The sequence below is a fragment of the Dermochelys coriacea genome, chromosome 1 (assembly GCF_009764565.3).
Source record: "Dermochelys coriacea isolate rDerCor1 chromosome 1, rDerCor1.pri.v4, whole genome shotgun sequence".
Taxonomy (NCBI): domain Eukaryota; kingdom Metazoa; phylum Chordata; order Testudines; family Dermochelyidae; genus Dermochelys; species Dermochelys coriacea.
The window spans coordinates 220,151,756-220,168,336 of NC_050068.2; positions in this window are offsets into that span (position 1 = coordinate 220,151,756).

Below are 16,581 nucleotides of genomic sequence, written 5' to 3' on the forward strand. Positions count from 1 at the left end.
GGGAGATAGGGTTAAGTGAGATGGTCCTTCATCAAACTTTCCTAAACATCAAAAGAACTTTGGCTGATGGATGAGCCAGGGTACAAACAGGGTTGGGAAAAGTTTTAATGGAAGTGATTAACATAATCATAAATAATAGCATAATAATAATTAATAATAAATTAATATTTCAAAAATGGATTTTTCCTTTTCTGGGAAATTGATCTCTCTGCTTCAAGTCAGAATGAAAAATAAAAATATTGGATATTTTCATAAACCAAAACAAAACTCTAAAAAGTTTCTAATTAGTAAATGTGAAATGGAAAAAGTCAACATTTTTGACTGAAACAAAATGATTTGACATGTTGAAATGAATCTGTCATTTTGAACTGATGTTTTGAAACAAATGTTGCAAAATGTTGATTAAAAGGAAAAGGTTTTATTTTGATTCTCCCAATGGGAAATTTTTTTAAAAGTATTAATCAAAATTAATATTCCCTTGTGAAAAATATCCATTTCAGTGAAACCAGGTTTTCCAAGAAAACAAAATTGCATTTGAAAAATTCTGAGCGGTTTCATCATCACATATACAATGATTTCCATCATAAATCTCAAAGGGCTTTTCAAAGTCAGGTAATGATGCCCATCATTATCCTCATTTAACCAATGGAGAAACTAAGGCATAGATAGTTTGTTTTTTTTTAAAGACTTGCCCAAGATCACACCATAACCAGGGGCTGAGAAAGGAACAGAAGCCAGAATTTTCTACGTGCTACACTAGTGCACTATTTACTGGACTATTCTCAATGCCTGCATTTTTGTCATGGCTGTCGAAGGAGTCATGACTTTTGTGATTTTTTGTGTACTTAGTTATCTGTGACTTTTGATGTTTTTAGTTTTTTCCATGAGGTTGGGAGGGTCTGATGGTTACAACACTTTTACTGAGTATCTTGAGCACTGCATGTGAAGGTATTAGGGGACAGGAACTCAGGGATCTCACCACAGTCTGGGTATACAAATGGTGGTTCTAGTACGGAAATTACTTTGTTCATGTGTCTCCCATTATCACAGTACAAACAGAGTTATTGGACTCAGTTGCAATTCTCTTCTTACTGTTACACGATACACCATGCCATTCTCCATTGACTTAATGAGAGTTACTCCTGATTGATACTGGTATAAGAAAGATCAGAAATAGACCCCTAGATATTTGCCCTAAAATAGAGCCAGATCCTCTGCTGCTGTAAACCAGTGTGGCTCCACTGTGATTTACACTAGCTGTGGATCTGGCCTATGACGGCCTTGCTGTGCAAAGTAATATGGCAATGGCTATTTACTCTGCATTCATGAGTTTTGTTCTTTCCACCATGATCACCCCCTGAATTTGACAAAATAACTGCCCTAATTATAATTAGTTGTTGTTTATTAAACACCTTCAGAATATAAAACATTTCAAGGAAGGACCCATGCAGCATCCTTCCCCACCCCAGCCATGTTGCTTTTGGGAATGAAATGGCAGGGAGGAGCCAGCCAGAGACTGAAGCTAGTACCGCAGCTGCAGAAAGCAGTTCAAGCAGAGCAGGGACACTGATGATGTCATCGGGCTGCTTTCTGCAGTTTTCTCTGAGCACTCTCCCTCTTTCTCTCCAAACCCTTCTGCCCTCTCCCTTTCTTTGTTTTTCCATCTAGCTAATAGCTCCTCAGAAAGGTTTTAAATAGCAAGCCCTCCTCCCCCTAAAGTATAACTAACATGACATTTGCTGGTGTCACATCATTCACTCTGCTTTTGAGCTATAACCCTATCCTCTACCCTGTGTCCGTCTTCTCTATTCATACTGTAAGCTCTTCAGGGCAGGGACTGCCTCTTACTCTACGTTTGTGCGGTGCCAGTCTCAGTTGGCCCCTGGGCACAACTGTAATAAACATGATAAATAATAATTATAAATAAGGAAGAGCTTGTTCCTGACCTGAGAAGCTGGCAGTTTAAATTAAAACCACACAAGTTCAGATATATAATGCACTGGTTGCCTCTTGAAGTGATGTGCTTAATACATTCCTGGAAGGTGATTAGATACCACACTATAAGAACCTGAATAGAATCGATTTTTTCCTCCCTTTTGAAAGTAATGTAACCTAACACTCTCACTTAACCTTCAAATACATGGAAGATAGTGTAACAATTTCAACAGAGCCTAAGTGACTTAGGCATCTAAATCCCATTCCCAATGAGACATAGATCTTGAATGCCTAAATCACTGTTGAAAGCGAGACTTAGGGCAAAAATTTCAAAAGCATCTAAATGACTTAGCAGCCTATGTCCCATTGACAGTCAATGTGATTTAGGCTCCTGAGGCACTTAGATACTTTTGAAAATGTTAGCCATATTTTGCTTTTTGCTTTTGCTTTTGCTTTTTTGGAAGGGATTTGAAAGAAGACACAGTAGTAGGTCGGTGATCAAGAAAAGGAAGAAAGTTTCAATTATAGGGGATGGCTTAGAAGAAGGCTAGAGGCCATGAAGGGGGAAAGGATATAAAAGGGGTTTTTAGTAGAGGGGCTGATGAATATTCGTGTATAAAGGGGTGGTCTCCAGCCCTTTGATCTCCTTTAGCTATTCTGACAGCTTCTTCCGGATGTCAAGACTGAAAAAATGCAAGAGAGGTGAAAATGCAAATTGAAAGAGGAGTATGAACCAATGATTGTAGGCTTTGTTCAATACATTTTTGTTAAGCGAGTGCTGATGAAAGATTTAAATGCCCTAAGATCCCGTGTGGGTACGCATGGTATAACAACATATATCAGACTGGAAGACTGAAGTCCTCTATTCATCCACAGAACAAGTACAGCACAGGGAAGCATGTATGCAGGTTTCCATGACACACTCCCTCCTACTAATATGCCTCAGGTATGAGCTCAGGATAGGGTTACTGTACAGTGAGACTGCTGGGACCACTTTCCCAGGCTTGGCAGGGGGCCCAGGACAACTGGGGAGCTGCCTGAGAAGTTTTCAGCAGCTGCTTGCAGTTCATACAAGTTGCAGAAGGGGGAGCCAAAGCCCTCTTCCAGTCCAGCACCTTCACTTGTCTCTCTTCTCCAAACTGCTTCAAGGCTAATTGTCATGACTGGGATGTGGGCAGTCTTACCTAATGGTTGGAACAGGAGTTGGTCAGATCCCCGGAGGTCAGAGTTGGAGACAGGCCAGAGGGCAAACCAAGAGAGGAGTGTCAGGAGGCAGGCAAAGTCAGGTTACCAAGGAATCAGAAGCAGGAGACAAACTTGAGAGCAGAACCACAAATCGGTAACCAGAGTCAGTCCTGGTAGGGATACCAGGAAGTCAAACCAGAGGAGCAGGAGCAGGAGGCACACCATCCAGGGCAAGGTGGATCACAGCTGTATGGACAGCTTCATGTTCCTGTGCTGGGTTTATATAGAAGCTGTGAAGCAGTCAGGACCCCCAGCATTCTGCCAGTCAGATTCCTGGACTGGAATCCTCTGTCAGGATTCAGCTTCTATCCTAGCAACTGTTAGCAGGTCAGTGAACACCTGGACTGGGTGACAAGCTCCTTCCAGGTAATGCTGCCATTCTGCAAAAGTGGTTTTTATCACCAGGAGTTCCTTGTCAAGTATTTTGTAGTTTACCTCAGCAGTGGTGAGCTTCTTTGAGTAATACATGCATTGGTGTGTAACACTTGTTTGGGACCAAGTTGCTGGGCAAGAACTGCCCCAATTGCTGCATTGGAGGCATCAGCTTTTACGATAAAGGCTTGTGTGACATTGGGGTGTACCAATATGGCTGTGGTAGTACAGGCAGATTTCAGCTGATTGAATACATGCTGGGCCTCAGGGGACCAATGGAATCAGGCATTTTTCCAGAGGACAGGTGTGAGAGGCTCAATTTATTTTGAAAAATTCAAGATAAATCATTGATAGAAATTGGCAAACCCCAGGAAGCATTGCAGGTTCTGTACCATGTTGGGAGTCAGCCAACCTTGGATCGCTTGGACCTTAAGTAGGTCTATCTGGATTCCTTCTGGGGATAAGATGAAGCCCAAGAACTCCCTGGAGGCCTGATAGAAAGCAAGCTTCTTGAGCTTGGTGGAAATGCCAGGCTACCACAAATATTTCAGGATGGTTTGGATGTGAGTGGTATGCCATTCAGGGTAGTCATAGAAAATCAATATCTCATCTGGGTAGACTACTATGTACTGGTCCAGTATGTCTCCGAACACATCAGTTATAAATGTTGGAAGGTGGCTGGGGCATTGGTCAACCATTAAAGACATTACAATGTATTCATAGTGGCCATACTGGTTCCTGAAGGCAGTCTTCCATTTGTCCCCTTCCCTGTTTGTAGAACCCTGATAGGTCCAATTTGGTGAAGATGCAGGCATGATCAAGCAGCTCAGGAATCAGAAGTAGCCAGTAACAATTCCTGATCGTTATCTGATTCAATAAGCAGTAGTCAATGCAGAGACTGATGCCTTTTCCCCCCATGACAAACAGGATTGGTGTGCCAGCCAGCTAGGTCGACTTATGGATAAACCTTAAGGCCAGATTCTCCTGGAGGTATTCTTGGAGCGCTGTCAGCTGGGGTTCTGATGTGCATAAATTTATCCAAATGGTATTTTAGTTCCTGGCTGCCACTCTACTGGCCAGCCATAGTCCTAGTGAGGAAGTAGGCTTTCCACTTTCTTTTAAAAAACATCGGCATAATCTTGGTATTTTGAGGGGAACTCAGTTGTATCTTAAATGGAAGATTCTGCCTGGATAGTCACCCCCACATAGATCTCTGGAGGTTTGGATGCCAAGACAGGATTTATTGATACTCAACAGTGTTGCCAACAAAATGCTGATGGAAAACAGATTTTCTGTGCTTGTCACACACATAAGCTGGGTGTGGAGGGCCAGACAGAAGATACTGAGGGTGGGGGGAACAAGTGTAGAGAATGGATCACACCAGATTGTAACATTTCTTGGTGTTCCTGAATCACAGCCTCTCAAGGAGTTTTTCCCTCTATTACTGGACCAGGAGACAAAGGGGAACCATCAGTAGTCTCTGTAAGGTCAGGAGTGGCCTCGCGTTGCAGGGGAATCTGCAGGATCTGGACTGCCAATGCATTTTTGAAGACTTCAGCTGCACCTGACTCAATGAGGGCTGGTAGAATGGGATGTTGCAAGGGTGCCCCAGGTGTGTCCTATTGGACTGGCACTTGCACGTAGGGAACCCTCTGGTGGGGCTCCGCATGTGTTCCAGTTAGGACTGAAGGGTAGGGGAGCTTTCTTCCCTGTTTCTTTGGAATTTGTACAGGACAGGGTCAGGTTACCAGGGAATCAGAAGCAGGAGACAAACTTGAGAGCAAAACCATGAATTGGTAACTAGAGTCAGGCCAGTTGGGATACCAGGAAATGAAGCCAGGGGAGTGGGAGCAGGTGCAAAAAACACAAGATACAAAGTCCAGGGCAAGGTGGATCGTAGTTGCATGGACAATTTCCTGTTCTGTGCTGGGTTTACCTAGAAGCTGTGAAGCAGTCAGGACCCCCAGCATTCTGCCAGTCAGATTCCTGGACTGAAATCCTCTGTTAGGATTTAGCTTCTATCCTAGCAACTGTTAGCAGGTCACTGGGTGACAGGTTGAAATGTACTAACTCTTAAGAACCCTGACTCTTACAGAAGAGAATCCTGGGCATGGAAAAATAAAACAACATGAGGAACATGTGGGTGGGGGTGCTTCCTGCCCAGTGGTTGATTAAAACCACCAGAATCCTCTCTCTTCAAAGGTCAGGGAAAACAGAGTGGGGGGGGGGGAAGATGGGACAAAAGTCACTATGGCAACCACAGCAGATATTGATGCTGATGTAGTTTAAAGTCCTGTGACCATCTAATACTTGGTAAGTTCCCACTAGAATGATACATGCAAGCAGGGTGTCAAAGTAACAGGAATATTTCCTCTGCATTTGGCAGGCATGTAATGACTTCCATGGAATGTGGTCTTGTAAGAGGTACCTGAAACAGCATTAACATCAAGACATGCAAAATCTCTTTCACTATGCCCTTCATCAACACACTTCATAGCCCTCACCCATTTTCCTTTTCATTGCAGCTCCTAGTGACAGAAACAGAAGACGAGGGAGATACCAGGAATGGAGTATAAGAAGGCAAACTTTCTTATGGTTTGCACATACATAGGCTATGGAACATACGTAGTTATGTGGTGTGCAGAGCAGAAAACAAAACGTTTTTCAATATCTTCCCCAGCTTTAAAAAATGTCTGTGCTTATACAAAACACATTGTTCCCCGTGAATATTGTAATTTGTGTTATTCCCATCTCTCCCCTCTGCTTAGAAGGGAACTGCAGCACTGAGATACTGCAATGAAAAGGCAGGTCATACAACAGCTGCTAAGATAACTAAGACCTTTCAAAACGAATACCAATGTCTGAAGCTTGTTGCAGAACACCAAAAAAAAAAAAAAAAAAAAGAAAAAAAAAGTAAGTTTGTTTTCCACACTGCCCCTTTATCTTGATGTCAAATATATCCCCCTGGGAAAAGAAAACATTTCACAGGCAGATCCCAGGGACACACACACGTTTTCCCTCTGAAGATATTGCAGTGATTTAGAGTGGCACTGTTCTCTCTCTGCTACAGAAGAGCAAAAGCATTGGCAAATAGGGGAAAGCCCAAGAATGAAATGCTTTGAGTGTGAAATTTACTCTTCCATGTACTATGAATTTTGGTGTTATGAAATACACAGGACATTCATGTAAGGTTAAGAGGTGATTTGATCATGGTTTATACATACCTACATTAGGATGCTAGATAGCTCTTTAATCTAGCAGACAGAAGCATAACAAAATCCAGTAGTTGGAGTTTGGAGCTACACAAATTCAAAGTGGAAATAATGTGCACATTTTTAACCCCTGGCACAACCCCAGCACTTGCAGTTTTTATATTAAAGATGTCTTTCTAAAACATAAGCTTTAGTTCAACTGGAAGTTATGGGCTTGATTTCGGAATTACTGGGTGAAATTCTATGGTCTGAGATGACCATAATGCTACCTTTTGGTCTTAAAATATATGAATCTATCTATCTATAAACTTAGCAAACTGTATATGTCCCATCTAACTTCAATCAGGAAATTGTACTAGAACTGACACCCAGTTCTTCATCAGCATTTGAACAATCCTCAATAAAGGACTGAACTGCCTCCATATTATTTCTGTTTAGAACCCTGAGGGCTATATTGAAGGAAGATTGTATGTAATATACTGATATGTGAGTGTACAGCTGTTGCACAAAGACCTACTGAGGATATGGGCCCTACCACTATTATTCCTTAAAGAAGATTCTCCCTTAGCTCTAGTCACAGGGAATTGTGCTCTTGGAGCCCTGACTTCTGTTCCTGCTGACAACCATGAAGTTCATGTGATCAGAGAGTGTGGTACAAATGCTTACTCTAAAGTCTATGTGGACACCTGATTGTCACACTTAGTACTAAATAGATACTAAGACTGTCACAAGAAAAGGACAAATGATATAGCTGCTAAGTGTGGGAACACAATACTTGAACTGGGTTGTTTTGATGGAGGATGAGGAAGCAGAGAATTCTTATACTTCAAAAAAAAGAAATGCTTCCAGAGACACACTTTCATAGTGAAAAAAAGATTATCCTTAAAATGAAAACAAAACTAAAATGCTTATATAAGCTTGGGAGGGAGGAGAAATAAGAAGGGTACCTCAAAATACTGCTATTATACAATGCTGTACAACTAGAGAATGGGCCCATGCCAAAATTCTGGATCTGAATGAATATCCCCAAACTTTGGAGGAATTAGAAATCCAAATCTGCAAACAAATTTCAAAGTTTCTCTTTATTAGAAACTGAACCAAATTGCCAGAGCCAAACAATCTTGAATTTTGGAGTGTTCTAAATTGAGATGCGAGTCTGGATCCAGCCTTTGTGGCTTAGATCCATCACTGTATATGCCGTAGCTTTATGACTGGATTCTGAGCATATGCCACCATGACAGTATTTTCCAAGGATGAAGTAAAAGAGATTTAATGTACAGGCCTGACTCTCCTCTCACCATTTCACTGGTGTTAGTCCTATGGAGTTACTCCTGAATTATACCCATTATGAGAAGACAATCAGACCCACAGATGTGGGAATTTAGGGGACTGATCTTCTCTGGAGCCATACAAATAAAGAAACAAAATTCAGTTTGTCAAATTATCCACTGAGAATATTCAACGCGTGGAATTCTGGCCCCGTTGAAGTCAATGGGAGTTGTGGCACAAACTTAAGTGGGGGCAGGATTTTCGTCCTTTTCTCTGTGAGTTTTGTCCACAAACTCATCCTGACTTCTGCCAATGTATTTATTATGATTCATAAGAATTTGCTAGATAGTTTGGAGGAACATCTGCCTGACTGATTGCATGCAGGAGTCCCAGCTTTCCATGTCTTTTCCATCTATCTTACCCTATGTCTCTGACCCTATCTACCAAGACTTGCAGCCGTCCTCTGAACTATTGATGAAGAGTCCACTTCCACTAATAGCTTCCTGTTTGACCTAGAGTATGCCTGGTTACTTCTCAGATGACAGTTCTAGAAAACCTCCTAGAGGTCCAGTGACTTGAAAGGGAATTTTGAACAGTTTGAGTAAGGGCTTCAGGATATTGGTAAATATATTTCTGAGGAGCACATTTGATGGAAACCAGGGGCATACCTGAGAAGGTATACCATGACTCATAAGAAAGGAGCTAAAAATCATAGATTCATAGTTTTTAAGGCCAGAAGGGTCCATTATGATCACCAAGTTTGACCTTCTATATAACAGATACCATAGAATTTCACCCTGTAATTCCTATATCAAGCCTACTTGTGGTTGAACTAGGGCAAATATTTTAGAAGGCATCCAACCTTGACTTAAAGACTTCTAGTGTATTACCACCACTTACCTTAGTTAGTTGTACCAGTGATTAATTACAGTCACTCTTAAATGTGTGTGTCTTATTTTTAGCCTGAATTTGTCTAGCTTCCTCTTCTAGCCATTGTCTCTTCTTATGCCTTTGTTGCTATAGTAAAAGTCATCTTCTGTTAAAAAAAAAAAATCTGATGTAGGTACTTACAAAGCGTTAGCAAGTCACCTCTTACCCTTCTTTTTGATAAGCTAAATAGACTGAGGTTTTTATGTCTTACATAGTGAGGAAGCTTTTCTAGACCTGAAATTAGACGAAGGTTTCTAACCATCAGAGGAGTGAAGTTTTGGAATAGCCTTCCAAGGGAAGCAGTGGGGGCAAAAGACCTATCTGGCTTTAAGATTAAACTCGGTAAGTTTATGGATGAGATGGTATGATGGGATAACATGATTTTGGTAATTAATTGATCTTTAAATATTCATGGTAAATAGGCCCAATGGCCTGTGATGGGATGTTAGATGGGGTGGGATCTGAGTTACTACAGAAAATTCTTTCCTGGGTATCTGGCTGGTGAATCTTGCCCATATGCTCAGGGTTTAGCTGATCGCCATATTTGGGGTTGGGAAGGAATTTTCCTCCAGGGCAGATTGGAAGAGACCCTGGAGGTTTTTCGCCTTCCTCTGTAGCAGAGGCACGAGTCACTTGCTGGAGGATTCTCTGCTCCTTGAAGTCTTTAAACCACGATTTGAGGACGTCAGTAGCTCAGATATAGGTGAGAGGTTTATCGCAAGAGTGGGTGGATGAGATTCTGTGGCCTGCATTGTGCAGGTCGGACTAGATATCATAATGGTCCCTTCTGACCTTAGTATCTATGAATCTATGAAAACCTGAAATTATTCTTGTGGCTCTTTTCTTAACACTTTCCAAGTTTTCAACGTCCTTCTTAGGGTGTGTATATTAGAACTGGGCACTATAATCCAGTTGTGATCTCTCCAGTACCATATATGGAGGTAATTCCACCTCCCTACTACCTGATACCATATATTGTTTATGTATCCAAGGATCACTTGAGACCTATTAGCCACAGCATCACACTGGGAGCTCATGTTCAGTTGGTTATCCACCATAACCCCTAAATCCTCTTCAGAGTCACAGCGTTGCAAGATACTGCCCCGATTGTGTAAGTGTGCCATACATTCTTTGTTTCTAATCAAATCACTCTATGGTGCTGTATATAAAGGTGATGAATTGAGAAAAAGGAACTAGGACCCAATCTAAATGTAGTCTGACCTCCTGTAAAACACGGCCCAAGAACCTCACCCAATAATTTCTGCAACAGGACTATAACTTTGGTTTGAGCTATCTCATATTTTAAAAGCACCAGAGGATTATCTGAATTCTGTGAAAAAGATATTAGATTTATCCACAGTATCAGATTAATTGCCCCATATCTGAGCCATTGCCTTGGGCCTTTTCAGGTTGTTTGCTATTGATTGCTTCCTGTGTTTTGATTAAGCCAAAAGAGTCCTTTACTAACCTTTAATACTCAGTCCTAGAAATTTTTGATGAGACAAGAGGCTCAAAAGATGTGATACCTTTGTGAATGCAGATCAAAAGCATGCTGATCTTTTTTTACATCCATATCACGTTGAAAATGTAGACACCAATTCAGGAAAGACATATGCATAAATCCCATTGATGTCAGTTAAGCATGTTCTTAAATGCTTTTTCTAGATAGGGATGGACTTAAGCACATGTTTAAGCCCTTTCCTGAGCTAGGACGTCATGTCTGATTTGCATTCCACTACCACCCCCAACGTCTCCTTTTCTATGCCCATGTGTCACATTTTCTTCCCTTTATTGAGTGTTCCAGATAATTTCTCCCCAAGTAAACATAATTAACCAAAACAATACATTAAAAGACAGACATTATCCAACATTACCCAAAGAATATTAGTTTATTTTTCCAAAATCGAATCAAGTTATTTCCTCTCCCTTTTTTAAAATACACAATCTCCCTTTGCATTACTTCTCTGTCCTCATTGGTGTTCACTCACTAATATAATGAAACTCACTAACTGTACTAAAGTGCTTTTTACTCCCTCTTCCAGGTCATTAGACACCTCCCTCAACTCAGTACTTTCTCATTTATCTCTACCCTTTATATTTACAGGGCCAGATCCTCATCTGATGTAAATCAGCATAGGCCCATTGCCTTCAGTTAACCTATGTTGATTTAGAGCAGCTGATGATCTGGTGCAATGTTTGGTATCTAGTTTTCATCCATGTAATAGTGCTTGTATTCCACCTAACTTGAAGATTTTTTTCAATGAAACATAGAAATATGTGCTTTACTAAAACCAAAATATATAAGAAATTGCCATACTGGGTCATACCAATTGTCCATCTAGCTCAGCATCCTGTCTTCTGATAGTGGTGAGTGCCAGATGCTTCAGAAGGAATGAACTGAACAGGGCAATTATCAAATGATCCATCCGCTGTCATCCAGTCCCAGCTTCTGGCAGTCAGAGGTTTATGGACACCCAGAGCAAGAGGTTGCATCCCTGACCATCTTGGCTAATAACCATTGATGGACCTATCCTCCAGGAACTTCTCTCATTCTTTTTTGAACCCAATTGTACTTTTGATCTTCATAATATCCCCTGGCAGTGCGTTCCACTGGTTGGCTGTGCAGTGTGAAGAAGTACTTCCTTATGTTTGTTTTAAACCTATTAGTTTCATTGCGTGACTCCTGGTTCTTGTGTTATGTGAAAGGATAAATAATACTTCCTTGCTCACTTTCTCCACACCAGTCATGATTTTATACACCCCTATCATATCCCCCCTCGGTCATCACTTCCCCAAGTTGAACAGTCCCAGTCTTTTTAATCTCTCTTCATATAGAAGCTGATCCATGCCCCCTAATGATTTTTATTGCCCTTCTCTGTACTTTTTCCAGTTCTAAGATGGGGTGACCAGAACTGCATGCAATATTCAAGGTGTGGGTGTACTATGGATTTATCTAATGGCATCATAATATTTTCTATCTTATTATTTATCCCTTTCCTAATGATTCCTAACATTATTAGCTTTTTGACTGCTGCTGTGCATTGGGCAGATGTTTTCAGATAACTAGCCATGAAGATTCCAAGATCTCTTTCTTGAGTGGTAACAGCTAATTTAGACCCCATAGTTTGTATGTATAATTGGCAATATGTTTTCCAATGTGCATTACTTTACATTTATCAGCATTGAATTTCATCTGCCATTTTGCTGCTCAGTCACCCAGTTTTGTGAGATACCTTTATTACTCTTTGCAGTTAGCTTTCGCCTTAACTATCTTGAGTAATTTTGTATTGCCTGCAAACTTTGCCACCTCATGGTTTACCCCCTTTTCTGGATCTGAATATAATGAACAGCACAGGTCCCAATACAGATCCTTGGGAGACACCACTATTTACCTTTCCCCATTGTGAAAACAGATCATTTATTCCTACCCTTTATTTCCTACCTTTTAACTAGTTACTGATCCATGAGAAGACTTCCCTCTTATCCCATGACAGCTTACTTTGCTTGAGAGCCTTTGGTGAGGGACCTTATCAAAGGCTTTCTGAAAGTCCAAATACACAAGAGCCACTTGATCACCTTTGTCCACAGGCTTGTTACTCCCTTAGATAATTCTAATAGATTGGTTAGGCATAATTTCCCTTTACAAAAGCCATATTGACTCTCTCCCAACATAATGTGTTCATCTATGCATCTGATAATTCTGTTCTTTACTATAGTTTCAACCAGTTTGCCTATAATTGGCATTACATTAGCTATCCTCCAGTTATCCAGTACATAGTCTGATTTGAGGCGGGCTACCGCCTGTCCCAGTCCCTGCGTGCTCAAATAAATTTGTTAGTCTCTAATGTGCCACGAGTACTCCTTTTCTTTATACCACAGTTAGTTATTCTCCAATTTCACATTTGAGTTCCTTCATAACTCTTGGGTGAATACCATCTGGTCCTGGTGACTTATTATTGTTTAATTTGTTCCAAAACCTCTTCTATTGACACCTCAATCTAGGACAGTTCCTCAGGTTTGTCAGACAAAAAGAGTGGCTCAGGTATGAGAATCTCCCTCACATACTCTGTGGTGAAGACCAATGCAAAGAATTAATTTAGCTTCTCCACAATGACCTTGTCTTCCTTGACTCCTACTTTAGTATCTTGATCATCTAGTGGCACCACTGATTGTTTGGCAGTCTTCTTGCTTCTGATGTACTTTTAAAAAATTGCTGTTAGTTTTTGTGTCTTTTGCTAGTTGCTCCTCAAAATTCTTTTTTGACCTAATTATGCTTTTACACTTGACTTGGCAGAGTTTATACTCCTTTCTGTTTTCCTCGGTACGAATTAACTTTCAATTTTTAAAAGAATGCCTTTTTGCCTCTCACAACCTCTTTTTTCTGTTGTTTAGCCATGGTGGTATTTTTTCGATTCTCTTACTGTTTTTTTATTTGGGTATACATTTAATTTTAGCCTCTATTATGGTGCTTTAAAATAGTTTGCACTCTTGTGACTATTCCTTTTCATTTCCATTTAACTAGCTTCCTCATTTTTGAGTAGTTGCCCCTTTGGAAGATAAATGCTACTGTGATGGGTTTCTTTATTATTTTCTGCCCGTACAAGAATGTTACATTTTTAATTACATTATGGTCACTGTTACTGAGTGGTTCAGATATATTCACCTCTTGCACCAGATCCTGTGCTCCACTGAGGACTAAATCAAGAATTGCTTCTCCCCTTGTGGTTTCCAGGACTAATTGATCCAAAAAGCAGTCATTAGTAGTGTCTAGAAAATTTCTCTCTACATCCCATCCTGAGGTAACATGTACCCAGTCAATATGGGGATAGTTGAAATCCCCCATTATTATTGGGTTGTCTGTTTTTGTAGCCTCTAATCAATCTCAGCATTTCACAATCATTGTCACCATCCTGGTCAGGTGGTTGGTAGTACATTCTAACAGCTCTACTCTTATTATTCAAGCATGGAACTACTATCCATAGAGATTCTATGGTACAGTTTGATTCATTTAAGATTTTTTACTATATTTGACTCTATGCTTTAGTACCACTCCCCAACCAGCATTACCTACTCTGTCATTCCTATATATTTTGTACCTTCATATTACTGTGTCCCATTGATTATCATCATTCCACCAAGTTTCTGTGATGCATATGATATCGGTTTCTTCATTTAATACAAGGCAATCAGGTTCACCCGTTTTAGTATTTAGACTTCTAGCATTTATATACAAGCACTTATAAAATTTCTCAATATTTAGTTGTCTGCCTTCATGTGATGTAATTGAATGGGAATCTTTTTCGTTTGACTGTTTCTTTTCTTATCTGTACTTTATCAACTTCTATCCTCTCCTCTTTACTAAGACATAGAGAATCCCCTTTAATAAATCCTTCCCTAAGGGATGTCTCTGTCCAAACCATGTGCTATTCCACTTCTGTCAGCTATCCCCCAACCCTTAGTTTAAAAACTTCTCTACCATCTTTTTAATTTTATATGCCAGCAATTTGGTTTCATTTTGGTTTAGGTGGAGCCCATCCTTTACTGTATAGGCTTCTTCTTTTCCAAAAGGTTCCTCAGTTCCTAATATAGTAAAATTTTTATTCTCAATACCATTGTCTCTTCCATGCACTGAGGCCCTGCAGTTCTGCCTGTCTAACTGGTCTTTCACATGTAATTGGAAGCATTTTGAAGAATGTCACCAGGTAGGTCCTGGACTTTAATCTCTTCCCTAACAGCCTAAATTTGGCCTCCAGGACCTGTCTCCAACTTTTCTCTATATCACTGGTACCTACATGTACCATCACCACTTGCTCCTCTCCATCTACTGCACATAAGTCTCTCTAGATGTATCAAGAGGTCCACAATTTTTGCACCAAGCAGACAATTAATCATGTAGTTCTCTTGGTCATCACAAACTCATAAGAACAGCCATACTGGGCCAGACCAAAGGTCCATCTAGCTCAGTATCCTGTCTTCCAACAGTGGCCAATGCCAGGAGCCCCAGAGGGAATGAACAGAATAGGTAATCATTAAGTGATCCATCCCCTGTTGCCCATTCCCAGCTTCTGGCAAACAGAGGCTAGGGACACCGTCCATGCCCATCCTGGCTTATAGCCATTGATGGACCTATCCTCTATGAACTTATCTGGTTCTTTTTTGAACCCTGTTGTAGTCTTGGCCTTCACAACATCCTCTAGCAAAGAGTTCCACAGACTGACTGTGCGTTGTGTGAAAAAATACTTCCTTTTTGTTTTAAACCAGCTGCCTATTAATTTGGTGACCCTTAGTTCTTATGTTATGAGAAGGAGTAAATAACACTTCCTTATTTACTTTCTCCAGACCAGTCTTGATTTTACAGACTTCAATCATATGCCCCCTTAGTCGTTCCTTTTCCAATCTGGAATGTCCCAGTTTTATTAATCTCTCCTCATACGGAAGTTGTTTCATATCCCTAATCATTTTTGTTGTCCTTTTCTCAATCTTTCCCAATTCCAATGTATCTTTTTTGAGATGGGGCAACCACATCTGCGTGCAGTATTCAAAATGTGGGTGTACCATGGATTTACATAGAGACAATATGATATTTTCTGTCTTATTAGCTATCGCTTTATGATTCCAAACATTCTGTTCGATTTTTTGACTGCCGCTGCACATTGAGTGGATGTTTTCAGAGAACTATCCACAATGACTCCAAGGTCTTTCTTGAGTGGTAACGGCTAATTTAGACCCCATAATTTTATATGTATAGTTGGGATTATATTTTCCAATGTGCATTACTTTGCATTTGTCAACACTGAATTTCATCTGCCATTTTGTCACCCAGTTTTGTGAAGTAATTCTCTTGAGTAGTTTTGTATCATCTGCAAATTTTGCCACCTCACCGTTTACCCTTTTTCCAGATCATTTATGAATATGTTGAATAGGACTGATCGCAGTACAAACCGCTGGGGGACACACTATTTACCTCTCTCCATTATGAAAACTGACCATTTATTCCTACCCTTTGTTTCCTATCTTTTAACCAGTTACTGATCCATGAGAGGACCTTCCCTCTTATCCCATGACAGCTTACTTTGCTTAAGAGCCTTTGATGAGGTACCTTGTCAAAGGCTTTCTGAAAATCTAAGTATACTATATCCACGGATCCCCCTGGTTGACATGCTTATTGCCCCCCTCAAAGAATTGTAATAGATTGGTGAGGCAAGATTTCCCTTTACAAAAACCATGTTGACTCTTCCCCAACAAATTATGTTGATTTATGTGTCTGACAATTTTGTTCCTTACTATAGTTTCAACCAGTTTGCCCAGTACTGAAGTCAGGCTTACCGGCCTGTAATTGCCAGGATCATCTCTGAAGTCCTTTTTAAAAATTGACGTCACATTAGCTATCCTCCAGTCATCTGGTACAGCAGCTGATTTAAATGATAGGTTACAGACTACAGTTAGTAGTTCTGCAATTTCACATTTGAGTTCCTTCAGAACTCTTGGGTGAATACCATCTGGTCCTGGTGACTTATTACTGTTTAGTTTATCAATTTGTTCCAAAACCACCTCTAATGATACCTCAGTCTGGGACAGTTCCTCAGATCTGTCACCTAAAAAGAATGGCTGAGGTTTG